The 14,194-nt window shown below is 45.2% G+C and overlaps 2 long non-coding RNA genes and 1 pseudogene across 3 annotated transcripts; 1 reads left to right on the forward strand and 2 right to left on the reverse strand.

Annotated features, from left to right (window-relative positions):
• Positions 1-354: 354 nt before the first annotated feature.
• LOC116437949 lies at positions 355-2,963 on the reverse strand (annotated as a pseudogene).
• On the forward strand, positions 628-9,404 carry LOC116437952. The gene is made up of 2 exons (XR_004237545.1): positions 628-853; positions 8,695-9,404. It is a non-coding gene; the product is annotated as an uncharacterized LOC116437952 (long non-coding RNA).
• Positions 9,405-10,283: 879 nt separating this feature from the next.
• On the reverse strand, positions 10,284-14,145 carry LOC116437951. Of its 2 annotated transcripts, none has more exons than XR_004237544.1 (3): positions 14,022-14,145; positions 12,762-12,839; positions 10,284-11,734 (listed from the first exon to the last, which is right to left on the reverse strand). It is a non-coding gene; the product is annotated as an uncharacterized LOC116437951 (long non-coding RNA). The 2 variants fall into 2 exon arrangements; XR_004237543.1 differs by having other exon boundaries at positions 13,846-14,145.
• Positions 14,146-14,194: the final 49 nt, after the last annotated feature.

The following is a 14,194-nucleotide window of genomic DNA, read 5'->3' on the forward strand; positions in this document are numbered from 1 at the left end:
AAAGAGTCCAGTTTTTCCCCAGTGCACTGCACACGCACACACACACAGACTGATCCCACTAGTAGGCAGCCTAAGACACTTTGCACTTCCAGCTGCAGTTTCCATGATCTGTAAGTCCCTCGTTTCTTTGTGACCTGTGTTTCCTTCTTCTACTGCATCCTTGCCCTCCAGTTTCAGTCCTTTGGACTGACTCTTTTTTATTTTGCCTGATGTCTGCTCTCAGCCTAATTTTGCGAGTACCAGGTGTGGAAGTCCTTGCTTTGCATTGACTGAATGGGACTGAAAACACCATTAACAGTGAAATCAGGCAACTTTATTGTCACTACTAAATCAGCTTCAGGATTTGTGTGCATGTAGAGGAAAAGCATGAGCAGGATAGAGCAGGCCTTAGGCACTGAGGCTGCCTTTGGATCAGCAGGCATTGCCCCAGAAGAAAATGGTCATGGTCCACTGCAGCCTGCACTGGATCCTGTTCATCCTGCTTCTCTAGCCAGTTTTCTTCTTAGGACCTGAAGGAGTTCCTGCACCTGCGTAAAAAATTCCACCAGCTTCTGGAGTGAAAATGGGCAGGACCTAAACCTGTCCAATGGTGTTGGTATTGGCCTTGGCTTCTGAGTGGGGGTTGGGGCGGTTGTAAAATGTCTCGATGCCCTTCTATCTGGCTGCAGGTCTATCTGGATCAGGATCCAGTCATAGAAGTGCTGAGTGGAGGTGTACACTCCAGGCTGGTTTGCTCTTGCACAGCCTTTTCCCCAGCTGGTCACGCCAACGAGCCAGAAGTAGGCAGCACCATTATCTTTGCACACCAGAGGACCACCGCTATCACCCTGCAGTGGAGCAAGAGAGGAATAAGGTAATGTTGGACAGCTTCTGTCAGCACTAGAGCTGTCTCCTTCTCTCACAGCCCCTGACAGAGCTGTATTCCTGGCAGAGAAAGTCTCTGCTCAGGTACTGGAGCCTCCAGAACTTTGGCTGGGAGCAGGTCAGGGGCTTGTGTGGTAGGGCTGTCTCTCATCTCTGCAGTGATCCTGGATGTGCAGAGGATGGGTGTTCGGGGTTGCATCTGGAGTTCTGGACTGCCAAGAGCACTGGATGTGCTTTCTGGGCATAGTGTCAGGCCCCTGGAACAATGGAGGCAATGGGCAGGGACCTGCAAATGGGGAAGGCAAGGGAAGCCCTAACAGCAGTGGGAAGCTGTGGCTGGGAGGGTGACTGGCCAGGCAAAGCAGGTGCCAGGCTGTGTTGGGGTGGTGCTGCTCAGGCTGCCCGCACTGCTGGGGACTGCGTGGCTCGTCTCACACTCCTACCTGGCAGGGGTTGATGCCACCCTCTGGGTAACCAGCACACAAGTTTTGAGTGTGGATGGCCCCTGCGTACCAGAGGCTGCTGTTACAGAGCCGGACATCAATGAGGTGGACCTTAGCCTCCTGCAGGATGTCATTTGGTCTTTGAGCTGTGAGCACAGAAAGGAATGAGCATACAGCAGTTCCTTGCCCATTCCCTTCCCCTGTTGGGGAGTGAAGCCCTTCCCTAGGGCTTCCCTGGGGGTTCCCTAGGGGAACACCCTGTTGCCCTGCTTTCCCCCTTCTGTCTGGCTTTGGGGAGTGGTGCAGGACTATCTCTCCAGAGGGAGACCTCCTGCAGCCTGACTGTGGCTTTGGCCTCTGCTGTTGGAAAGCCCGACCCATCTCCCTGATGTGCCAAGTTTGCCCTCAGGGCATGTGTCCTTTTGGGGAACTCACCTCTTGTAGTGGTGGAACCCCAGCCAGCAATGTAACAGGTTTTCAGTTCCAACACATTCAGTGTGGCCTTGGGTACACAGCCCAGCTGTACGTAGCGGCTGCACACTACTGGCTGGTCCAATTTCAGCAGGGCAATGTCGTTCCTCTCCTCACCAGGAGTGTAGTGTTCATGAACCCGTAGCTGCTTAATCTGGCGCACTTGCACCTCAGGGCCCAGCTGAGTCAACTGGGTGGCCCCTGTCACCACGCGCCACATGTTGATGTTCCTGAGAGGCACATGGAGAAAGAAGTGAGAGGGAGCAGAGCCATGTGCTGCAGAAGCCCAGTAATTCCCTGTCTTCTGCTTAGCAAGTCAGAGAGGAAAGCAATGTGTGTGATAGCATGCCTTAGGCTCTGAGAATGTCAGCCTAGAGGCTACTAGGAAGCAGTGGCTGGCAAGAGTGTAGAGTGCTCTCCTGAATTCTCAGCTGGGGTCTGCAGTGCCCAGGCATGGGGTGCACTGCAGGGAAGCAGAATGGGAGTAGCACATGGTGCTACAAACAGGGTACCTGCTGGTGTTGTGGAGATATATCTGTTCCCTGCTCCTCCTTACCTGGCATTGGTGAAGCAGTGGGCGGCTGTGAGGACCCACTCTCTGCTGATGAGGGACCCTCCACAGATATGCCCTGTGCCTGGTTCCCAGGGATCCTGGATGCTGACAATCCCAGCCCAGGCCCCTGGCTGGACAGCTGTGCCACCCACGATGTGCAATTCGCCGTAGTCTGGAGCCATGGGGTCGTAGTCATAAGCCATGGGGCCGTAGGAAGCAGACATGGGCCAGAGACCACAGATCCCTCTGTAAACAGAGAGTCATTGCTGTCCTGCTTGGTGGCTTGCTGCTGCTCAGGTTGAAGGTCAGCAAACTTCCCTCCCCACATGGCATTGTTTGCATGGACAGCAGAGCCAGGAAATCCCATGGGGCTGTCCACCCCTGTTTCTGCTTGAGCCCCATAGACAAGTTGTGCTGCAGCCTGGGTGCCGTCAAGGAACTGGAGCTCCTGCATGGGGCTCATAAAACTGTAGTGTGGCCAGAGGGGGCAGGGAAAACCTCCCAAGTGTTGTCCAAACTCTCTACAAGAGCCTGAGGCCACTTACCCACAGGTGTCCCACATGCTGAGCATGGGCCTGCACATGGCCAGCAGGACAAGGAGGCACAGCAAATTCATCACTGCCGGTGGCACGTATCAGCTGCAAGGAGTGAAAGTTCATTCAGCACAGCTGCCAGCTAATGCCTGCAGTACCTTTGGCCCCAGGGCTGATGTCACAGAGCAGCTGGTTCAGTGTTTTAGGCACAGTGGTCTTAGGGGGTGGGCAATGGAGGGGCAACATAGAGTCACAGAATCATAAACTGGTTTGGGTTAGAAGGGACTTTAAAGATTATCTAGTTCCAACCCCCCTGCCTGAATACTGTCCTCTAGAGCAGGATGCTTGAAACCCCATCCCACCTGGCCTTGAACACTTCCAGGGATAGGACAGCTTCTTTAGACAGCCTGTGCCAGTGCCTTACCACCCATAAAGTTCCAAGCAGGAAGGAAGGCAGAAGCTGGGACTGGACATTCCTGATAGGCCCCACTGAATGCTCTGCTGGCAGGATGAGGATGTCCAGGCCTTGTGGCAGGTAGCAGCATCTGGGTTCCAGCACTGCCTGCTAAAAGCTCACAGGAGCACACCACATGTGGCATTACAGCCTCTTTGGGAAGTTCACTGATGCCATGCTCTCTGCATCAGTTTGCCACCAGATCCTTCCCAAAAAACATTCAACAGTATGCATGTGTTTGGGTGCTGAGGATCCAGTCCAGTTGCAGCTGTGGTGGGTAAGCAACAAAATGCAAGCCCAATAAACCAAGCATTCCCAAGCAGTGTCAACCTTCCTGCACAAAGCACAGTGAAACACAGATGCAGCACAGTCCATGCATATCAAAAGTGCAGCACTAAAAAATATCAATTTCCTTAGACTTGACCTGTGACATTGACAGTACCTAGCTTGCTTATGTTTTTGGTTTGGCTAATATTGGTTTCAAGTCTAAAAGCTTTTTGTGAGGATAATTATAAGCAAGTTTACTGGTCTTCTAAAATCTCCATGTTTATTCTCAACACCCATTGAATGAGTGACTTTAAAGATTATACAAGTCTACTCATTTACAAGCAAAAGAAACTTTTACTAAGTTTTGAAAGTACAAAAAAAGTAGAAATCACTTTCAGAGTGCTATCACTCATTTGTAAGAAAGCTGTGAGTAAAATGTTAAAGTTGTGTGTTATATATATAGAAGTACCCTAAGTTACATGAAGTGGTATTCTAGTTTGAAAATTTAATGTAAAAGATAACTGTATGTTTTCATAGTTGCTAGGCAACTAACCACGTTGAGTTCAATAATGTTGACTACTGTTCTTATATACATTAGCTCTTAGAGTGCTCTGTTTTGAAATCCTGCCACAGCACACTAACCAAATTTAATAGGCTCTCCTTGTGAGGCTTCATCAGGGTTTTTTATAATTGATTCTTCTCCATTCTGCCCCTGCCCTCCCACAGCAATTAACAGAACTCTGAAAGAAAAAGCAAAGGCAAAGAACACTTCCGAAAAGGAAAAAAAAAAGCTTATTCAAAAACAGGAGATAACTTTCAGAGCATTTGTAAGGCTTAAAAAAATAACAGGTTTTAAACTAGGACACACTAATTCCTGTGCATGGTGGGACATTCTACCAACACATACATCCTGACTCTCTTCTATGCCACTGCTTCAAAGTCTCCCAGATGCAAATATTTATCTCTATACCACAGGGATGAATAGTAGGGAAGGGGCAGTTCTGGACATTTTTTTCTCATTTAAAATAACTCCCTACTAACTTCATAGCTAAGATAAAAAGAAAAGATTGGGCTTCACTAGACAGTGAAGCCTTTCACTTCTGTGAAGGCAATGGCCTGAGATGCTATACTTAAGAGCAAAAGAAAGCCTCCGCATTTGCAAAGTAAACTACAGTGGATTTGACAGTATTTTACACTTGCTTGCATAGCTGCAAGTCAAGATGAAAAGACTTACAATTCAAATCTGAAATCATGCTTTTTAAAAAATCCAGTAATACCACAGAGGACTGATTTCCTGGCTTTATTCCAATGATATTTTTCTGACATACATTGGCTGAGTGTTGTGCTTACACTTTCAGTTTCATAAAACCCTTTATTAAATACTAAAAAGCTGCCAATAGCTTTTACTACAGAGTAAAATAAAGACTATATTGGAATTTATTAAGTTTACCTAGTTCAGCTAGTGCTGTAGGCTGTAGAATTGTATATTTTTATTGGAAATATTTTATTCTTTCAGCCATTTATAGGTATGCATAGAATATATCATAATACAGCATCTGAAAACAGAGGTTCCTAATAGACTACTGATGTTGTATAAAATTAGCTTGTAACTGTGCATCACTATGTCAGTCACATGAGAAGGGAATATTGTCCTTCCAGCTCTTTTTTTTCTTTAATTGAAATTTAGCCTGCACTAATATTTAAACTTGAATTGCAGAAGACTCAGTTCTATTCCTGAAAGTTCATTTGATATAAAGAACTATTTATCTGTGTTTGTTTTTACTGTTTTACAGTAAGCTCACACAGGTTCACTGGTCTTACTTTTTAAAATATTTTTACCAATATTCTAGGTTATTGAACAAAATCTACATCATGGTTATGAATGTAACACATCAAAAGATCTTTGAGCAGTATGCAGCGTTCATGCTTTAAACATTCAGCACCTGTTTCCAGGTACTTCCCTGTGTGAGGATAATCCTGTGGCTCACCACAAGCCTGTTAAATATTGCAATTTTCTCTCAATGGACTCCGGAATTTGATTCGTTTTGAGACATGAACCTAGAGTCATCTTGCATACACTTTGTAAATGTTCTGAGATTTCTCTATGCCTGTAGAAGTCTAACAGAACACACTTGTAAATTCTCCCCACTATAACATGGTACAAAACTAAAAGTGATAGGATATGTGTGTCTTTCACCTTTTCTGAAGCTCTGTGAGAAGTAGTGATAGTGCAAGCTATATAAAGGTCTGTTTTTCATTTGTGTACCTAGAAAATGAAGAAATCAATAGAGTTGTAGAACAGATTTTAATGAGATCTCTCTCCATGTAATGTCATCCATAAGCATAGTGACTTTTATAGAATATGTTTCTGTTGTTCACAATGTATGCCTCAGTCTAAATGAATGACCTAGAGTCAAATCAGAAATGCAGATATCATTTTAATACCAAAAACATAACTGTAGTGTTACCTCTAGCACAATACAATCAGCCTTTTGCCTTCCATACACTGTTGAAAGGCTGGTTTGAATGAAAAGCCCCAGGAAAACAGACCCTCCTCTGAGGACGTTACATGCTGCTCAAAATAATTAAGAAACAGGTGTAGTGCCAGAGATTTTTCTCCAAGTCAACAGCCATTTGCAGCTAAATAAAGATAGTTAATGACATTAGGGAAACCAGTCCCTAAAACTGTGAAAATTGTAAATTTAACATGGCTGGAGCTTCCTGGGTGAGGCTATGAAACCATTGAAGGTAGTGTCAGACAATGACTGCCTTGTTATTTCTGGTAGCATTTAATACAGCAGGTGAGAGATTTCTAGTATAAAATGAAGTTGGTACAATAAAAGACTGTTTTGTTACACAGTTTTAAAAAAAAAATACTATTTAATGTGGGTTGTTGCCTCTGAATTATAACAGAGATTATCATTCTACCCAGCACAAGCAGTGGAATGAGATTTCTGATGCAATGTCAGGTAGTTAGTTATTTATCCTTCCTAAATTTACTTCGTACAGGGATTGGTGGTCTTAAGGCTATATGAGAAGGAAACAAATCCAGGAATGCCAGAATCCAAATACCAGGCAGTTGTAGTTCAGTTCTCTAGAGTTTGGCAAGTTTTCCTCACCAATAGTGAAAAGAGTATATGAAATCTGAATTCAGCTTAGAGATTTGTTGTATCTCCTATTGACCTGCATGTCTGTCTTGATCTCACATGTCAGTCCCAAACCTCTTCTGAAAAGTATCTGTACACTTCTTTTCAGTGGTGAAAAACCTTACACTGTGAATTTTGTGTGACAGCTTCACATCTTTTTAAGGAAGAAAGTAAATGGAAGGGAAGAAGTTGACAGCAGCAGACAGAACTGTCAGGTTGTGTATCTTTATTTTGATGCCTTTTCCTGGTCTTAAAATCAAGAGTCCTACATGGTTAGAAGGGGAAAAGGGATTTTACCTTGGTATTTATTTGAAGCATCCTTAGGTGCACACATCCAGGTCATATGCATCGAGATGCACTCCGCCGAGTCTATGCCCCAAAAGATCTGGTATCACATTATAGATCTTTACTAATTAGCATATCTATCAAAGATTCCCCAATGAGAGGCTCAAGTGAGCCCCCCTCCCCAAGGAGCCTTCCCCTGGATGGTTCTGTCTCAGTTTACAGAATGTGTTCTGGAGAGGACCTTGGGGTCTGGGGCACACTGATCCCTAGCTATGAAGCTTCTAAAATGTTTAGTCTCTTAGCTCGACAAACAAGTCCAAGAATGTAGGCAAAAGCACTGAGAATACAGAAGCTGTAAAAAGGTATAACAGGGGTATAAAAGAAAAGGCAAAAAATCTTCATGGCATCAGTTTAATTCCAGAACAAAAGGTCTATGTATCTAATAACTGTACCTTTAATATGTACGGAAGAGGTTGTTTCCTTACACACTAAATACAAAAAAACCACTAAGTACAAAAAATATTTCTGAGTGATTGTTACTTTGAAGTGATTTGGATGATACAGGACTGGTATTTTTATTTCCTTCTACTTCAGGAATTACTTTATTCCAATTTTATGCTAAACCTGAAGAGAAGATCGACATCATATACTGTACCATTTGCAGTGTGAAATAAGATCCTATGACTGCCTTAATTCCTTTATCATGTAACATTTTCTTTCTTGCTTTGAGGCATAGTTGATTTTGATACATATACAGAAGCCCATCTCCAAGGACTGCAATGAAATGTTGTTACCTTACAGAATTTTTTGATTATAAATGTAAGAATAAATTTGTGAAGTATTTTTGAAACAACTTATCAATTAAAAATTTTTATTGATGCAAATGCTGATGTTTGGTTTCCAGTTTTTTATAAAGGCAACATTACTGAATGCTAGAGCATATAAGGAAACTAAAGCAGAACTGTGGGGGTTCTGGAGCAAACAGTGATGGTGTACTTTTACAATGTAAGAGTCTTGAACATTATTTGAACCACATTATGAAATATAGTGTTTCCTCATTTATAGTAAAATAGCGAATACAGTTAATGCTGTCAAAAAATGATAGATTTTCTTGCATTCTATAGACTCAAAAAACACAACAGGAGCTCATATTAGGGAGCTATAAATCTGCACATTTTGTTGGATCATGGTCATTTAATAGGTTCATCTTCAAGAAATTACAGCAGCAAGAAATGCTTTTAGTTTATCTTTCAACTTACCTTATCTTTCAACAATTGTATATGGTTGGTTTTTCTATGTCCACCCTAGACAGATACATTTAAATTTTTGTAAGCAGCAATATATACACACAGCAATTCATGATAAATTACAGTTTCAGTAGTATTTGTTTTGAATGTCTATCTATGTGAGTTCTCCCATCTGAACTGATATTAGAATATTCTGTCCTTAGGAATAGTATAGGAAATCCATGTGTTTACTATTAATATAGAGGTTGCTAAGAGAAACAGTGATTTCCTGTATGTTGTGTATGCTAGACCCACAGAATTCTTTGTAGTAATTATGACAACTATGATATCCAAAAGCAACTTTGATGCATCTGGATCTACCTGCAGTGAAACAACTACATTAATTTGCTTAACTAAGTTTCTACACGTTGTGCTTTTTTATTTTTTTTAAGATGACAGAAGAAAACTAAAGAAGAGAGAGGGGAAAAAAAAGGCATTTAGAGGTTGGAAGAATAAGTCTCCAGACTACATGCATTTTATTCTTCCTGAAGCCCTGGCATGTGAGATACAGGTTTCTGCTCTTCATGACTGGAAAACAGACATATTTACAACGGTGCATTGATCAAGTTGAGAGCTAAAACTGGGGAAAGATGCACTGTCAGGGTGTAGCTGGAGAGTCAGCAGGATGGAGGACAAGAGTTCAACAGGACACTTCAGGCAGAAGATTACTTTCTTGCTGGAAGCATCCAAGAAGATATTGAATACCTGTTCACTGTTCAGGCTCAGCTGACCTGGTGCGACCCACACGGACTTCAGTGACACTCAGATGCAAGTATTTACAGAAGAAAAAGAAACAAAAGTAAGTCAAGAAAACCAAAGAGAAGGGAGTGGGAAGTCTAAAAATATCTTCCTTTCAGTGGCTGTCCCTCTCCAGATTAGCGATTTCTCAGGTATGTAATCTCACAACAGTAACCTGAGACTTCAGCCTGATTTTTCTGGGATTTCAGGCTTTTTTTACAGGAGCTTTTAGATGTCCCTCATCTAACTGGTGAGTCTGTAGTCAGATATCCAATGGATCATGATTCCAAACTACTGTGAACAAAGCATTGCTCAATGGCACTGGAACTTACGATAATAAATCTTACGTTTAATGGCCTCTGAACAAAGTCGGTGTTCAGTTTTTACTTCAAAATGCTGTCTGTCGTTCGATTTTTTTTCCTACAATGAACATTTGTGAGTATCTGTGGAGAAATCCCAAACAATCTTTAGCATTTCTTCAGTGGTGGAAGGGGAAACAGAAACTTGTTTTTAGAGTTATCGGCATGTCTTGGTTTGAAAGACAGGTGTCTGCTAAGGAAGGCAGAAGCCTCCCTTGGAATGGCAGATGCGACCCCTTTCTCTCTGAGTTATTACAATTTTGAAATCAAGGGGGCTTTTAGGAAAAGATGTGGGAAATAGGAATAACAGTTCTTTACTATTATATATCTGTATGTGTATAACCAGTCAAACAAACAGCAATAACTGCGGCAGTAACAGCAGACAGAAGCACACACCCAGCCCCAGCCCTCTCGGCTGTCGGGCCCTTTCCCCTCGGGTGCAGTTCCGCTCGCAGCCGGCAGGGGCGCTGGCGGCTCCCGGTGAGCAGGGCAGGTGCGATGGTTCCCCCGCGGCTGCAGGGGGCGCTCCGGAGCGAGCTCGGGGAGCACGCGGCAATGGCGGCCTGGGATCCCGGGAAGGGATGGAACAAAGGCTTCACAAACCCCTGGGCAGCCGATCCCGGTGTCCGGCCGGGCCCTCGGGAACAGCAGGCTGGAACAGCAGGGACGAGCATAAATCCCAGGTGGCAGACGAGATGTATCCAAACAGGGAACCCACCGCAGGTCTGGGCAGGCAGGGCGAGCTGGGCTACAACGCAGCGAAGGCTCGAAGCAGCGGCGGGGCAGGGTGGCCACGGCCCGGCTCCGAGCGGGGCAGGGAAGGCGGCTTTGGGATCCCAGGGCTTTCTCCAGCAGAAGGAAAAGCAGCCGAAGAAAGCAGCCTCCCTCTCTGTCCAAATGCCGGAGACCGATTGACCGCACACCCAGGTGAAACAAAAGAGTAGCCAGATGCACCCCTCCCCCAATGGTTAGGTCGTTGTTTTTCTTCAGTATCCAGCAATTTGTCCCCCTAGAAACACATATGGGGAAAATTCCTTTAACAGAAAAAAAACCTAGGAGAACTCCTAAAACCCCAACAGGGTAGTTTTCTATGCTGAGGTGATACAGCTAACCCTACAGAGATCCTCAAATGTACATTAATCAAACACTCATAAAAGCATTAATAAAAGAGGATGGTAACACAAAGTTTGAAACATGCCCAAGTTCAGGATATAGCACAGAACTAAATAAGGTACTTCCTCTAAAATAAATCACTTTCACACAAAATCCCAGCAGAAAAAGTTTTCCTATGCTAATATATAAGTACATCCTGAGAGGAAGAACATAGGTTCAATTTTGCTAGAATACAGTTGGAATTTCCCAAGAATTCAAAGAGAATAGTGCTTTCTTCCCAAGATCTATTAGGAATACATGGCTTGGTCTGGTAAGCCAGTAGATGAAAGAGCATTCATGGTCCTTATATGGAAACCAATACAAGAGAAAAAGGCTAGTCATCACTGACAACATTCAATTATAATGCTGGATTTCAGAGGATCTCAGAAATTCTCCCAGGGACACTGATTCTAGGACACATACACGTCACACTCCATCTGCTCTCAAAATAGTGAGCTGAGAAATAAGGACAAATGACTCTACAGCTGAGTGTTTTGAGCCAAATTTAGAAAAGGGTCAAAATAATTCACTTTAATTGTCATGTGAATGAAGCTCTTAGCAGGTCCATATAACTATAAACAAAAGAAAGCTAGCAGTATCAAGATGCACAGGAAGCCTGCACTCTATTCTTTTCAATAGGTAGCTAAATCACTTTCACTGTCACTTCTACCAGGTCTTTATATTTTGGAAAAAGACCAGAAGTTGAGTCCTCTCTCACACAGTCTAAGTATGAAAACAAAACAAAAAAGAGAATTAGTTTGTGGCTCTCGATGTAACCAGGTATCCCAGAGTAACAGACTGTGACTGCTACTAAAAATTCACCATTTCTTTACAATTGTATCTCATCATCTTTTCCAGCTCAGCTGACCTCTAGGGAACGTTGCACTGAATTCTAAGTCAATCAGAAAATTAAAAATCAAGCTAAAAGAAGCTTGCAGGGAGCCATACGGGAAAGCAAAATATGGAGTAGGCAGCAGGGGGGGGGCAGCGAAACACTTGTGGTCTGCCTCTGTTGCTGTGCCAAAGTCCACGGAATGGATGGTAACTCATAAAAACTCTACATGCTGTCTCCATTCTTCCCAACTTCAGCGTGGCAGCAGGAGCAACTGTTCCAGGCTATCTTTAGATCTCCATCTTTTGGGACCCTTTTGGGCAGCAAAATTCAGTTACGCCTACACATCAGCTGGTGGCAAAGAAAAAGAAAGGATTTATTTTCCATGATGAGTGATTGGATATAGTTATTCAGAACAAAGTATCAACACTGTATTATTGTTACTGAATAGAGCCTTCAGTGCATTTTCATTGACTAAAATGCCCTATATAGAGCAATGACCAATTTAAGACCTCATGGGAAGCTTTGAGTATGCAGCTGTATTAACTGCAAATCCAGCTCCATTTCTATTTACTTCAGACACAACCAGGAGCTCCTGACACAACTTCCATCAGAACTGGGCAGTCTGGACCAACTCTTGAGACAGAGAGGGCCTGACTCCTTTCAAATCTATCTTTAGAAAACACTGCAATTCACAGGTGCAGCCCACACTCAACACAGAAGACTCAGGATATATTTACAGGAGGTGCTGAAGCATATTACTCCTTAGGAAAGGGCATCCAGGACTGACCTCAGAATTGGAAAGCAACATCATTGTGGCAGTCAAGAGACTGCAGAAAGGCAGACCTTGCACATAAAAGGTTGTTCCTCAGTGTAAGCAGTTTGAGAGTTGTTGAAACTGGCCTAAAAGACAGAGCAGGAGCTGTGCTACACCCTGTTAACTTGCACCTCTGTGTCCTGTGCTCTGTCCTGTGCTCCATCACACAGCACATGCTGGTCACATGACACAGCAGCCCCCCAGGTTTCTCACCTGCAGCACAGAAGAAGGCAGCATCAGCACAGAGTGGGAGGCTTGGAAATACAAGGATCACCAGGAATGGTAAGTGACAAGTTTTATGGTGATTTTGTAGGGCCCATCTAAGGTACCCCTGGCATCATAAAACGTGTTGGAATTTGGCTGGGCCGAGCCACATCTAACCATGAGTTTCCCTCGTCCCTGTTCTCAGGGATGCTTGGTTCTCAGAGATTCCCAGTTACGATGCCTGGAACCATCAGAGAGTGTTCAAGGAAGCCCAAGTTGCAGTAAGAGCCTCAGCCTCTGCTGGGTTCACACATCTGCTCTGCACTGCAAAGACTCCATGTTCCTGGAACTGCTTACCTTGACTGCTTCTGCAAACTTTAGTGATGAGGTGACTTGGACCTCAGTGAAATGAGTCCCAAGAGAACAGAATTATCTCTGTAATCAAGTGTAATATTAGCACATTTAAGAGCACCTTCCCTGTTCAAGAGCCCTTACCTAACTCCCCTTGAGTGAACCAGCACTTGCCAATGGCCTTTCACACCACCACACACCTGCACAGCACTGGTGCCACCTGATGCTCCCTGGCATCAAGGGCCCTTAATCAAGGCTATGGCACGTTCTCATTTCCGCTGTGCCCTGGGCAATCTGTGCCAGAGAAGAGGGGCCCAGGGTGCCAGGCAGCAAAAGCAGGGGAAGGGGGATGGTGGGTGGCAATTTGAACCCGAGTCAGCAGTGCCTGGCAGCCAGGAGGGCCACCTGTGTCCTGGGGGCATCAGGCACAGCATCACCAGCCGGACAAGGGAGGGGATTGTCCCGCTCTGCTCTGCTCTGGGGCAGCCTCACCTCCAGTGCTGGGGCAGTTTTGGCTGCCACAGGATAAGAGAGATATAAAGCTATTGGAGAGTGTCCAAAGGAGGGCCACGAGGATGGTGAAGGGTCTGGAGGGGAAGCCGTAGGAGGAGCAGCTGAGGGCACTTGGTCTGTTCAGCCTGGAGCAGCCTGAGGACAGATCTCACTGCAGTCTAAAACTTCCTTGTGAGGGAAGAGCAGGGGCAAGCACTGATCTCTTCTCTCGGGTGACAGTGACAGGACCCAAGGGAATGGCCTGAAGTTGTGTCAGGGGAGGTTCAGGCTGGGTATTAGAAAAAGGTTCTTCACCCAGATCGTGGCTGGGCACTGGAATGGGCTCCCCAGGGAAGTGGTCACAGCACCAAGCTTGACAGAGGCATTTCAAGAGGCAGTTGGACAATGCTCTGAGATATATGGTGTGATTTTGGGGGGTATCCCGTACAGGGCCAGGAGTTGGACTTGATGATCCTTTTGGGTCCCTTCCAACCCAGCATATTCTGTGATTCTGTGAATAGGCACGGCTCCCTCAGCCTTTCGTCCTAAGAGATGCTCCAGTCCCTTAGCCACCTCTCTTGCCCTCCCCTGGACCTACTCCAGGACCTCCATGTCCCTCTTGTCCTGAGGAGCCCAGAACTGGACCCAGCACTCCACGTGAGGCCTTAACAGGGCTGAGCAGATGCACAGGATCACCTCCTTCGACCTGCTGGGAATACTCTTCCTAATGCCCCCCGATATATCACTGGCCCCAAAGGCACACTGCTGGCTCACGGAGGCTTGTTGCCCGCCACGTGCCTCTCCGCAGAGGCGCTGCCCGGCGGGAGTTCCGGCCTGTCCCAGCCTCCACAGCCCGAAGGCGCCAGGCAGCACCGCTGCCCGCAGCGCCGCGGGGGCGCTCCGGCGCGCTGTACGGCACGGCAGCGCGGCACTGTCGCGCGGCAGCG

The sequence above is a fragment of the Corvus moneduloides genome, chromosome Z (genome assembly GCF_009650955.1).
Source record: "Corvus moneduloides isolate bCorMon1 chromosome Z, bCorMon1.pri, whole genome shotgun sequence".
Classification (NCBI taxonomy): Eukaryota; Metazoa; Chordata; class Aves; order Passeriformes; family Corvidae; genus Corvus; species Corvus moneduloides.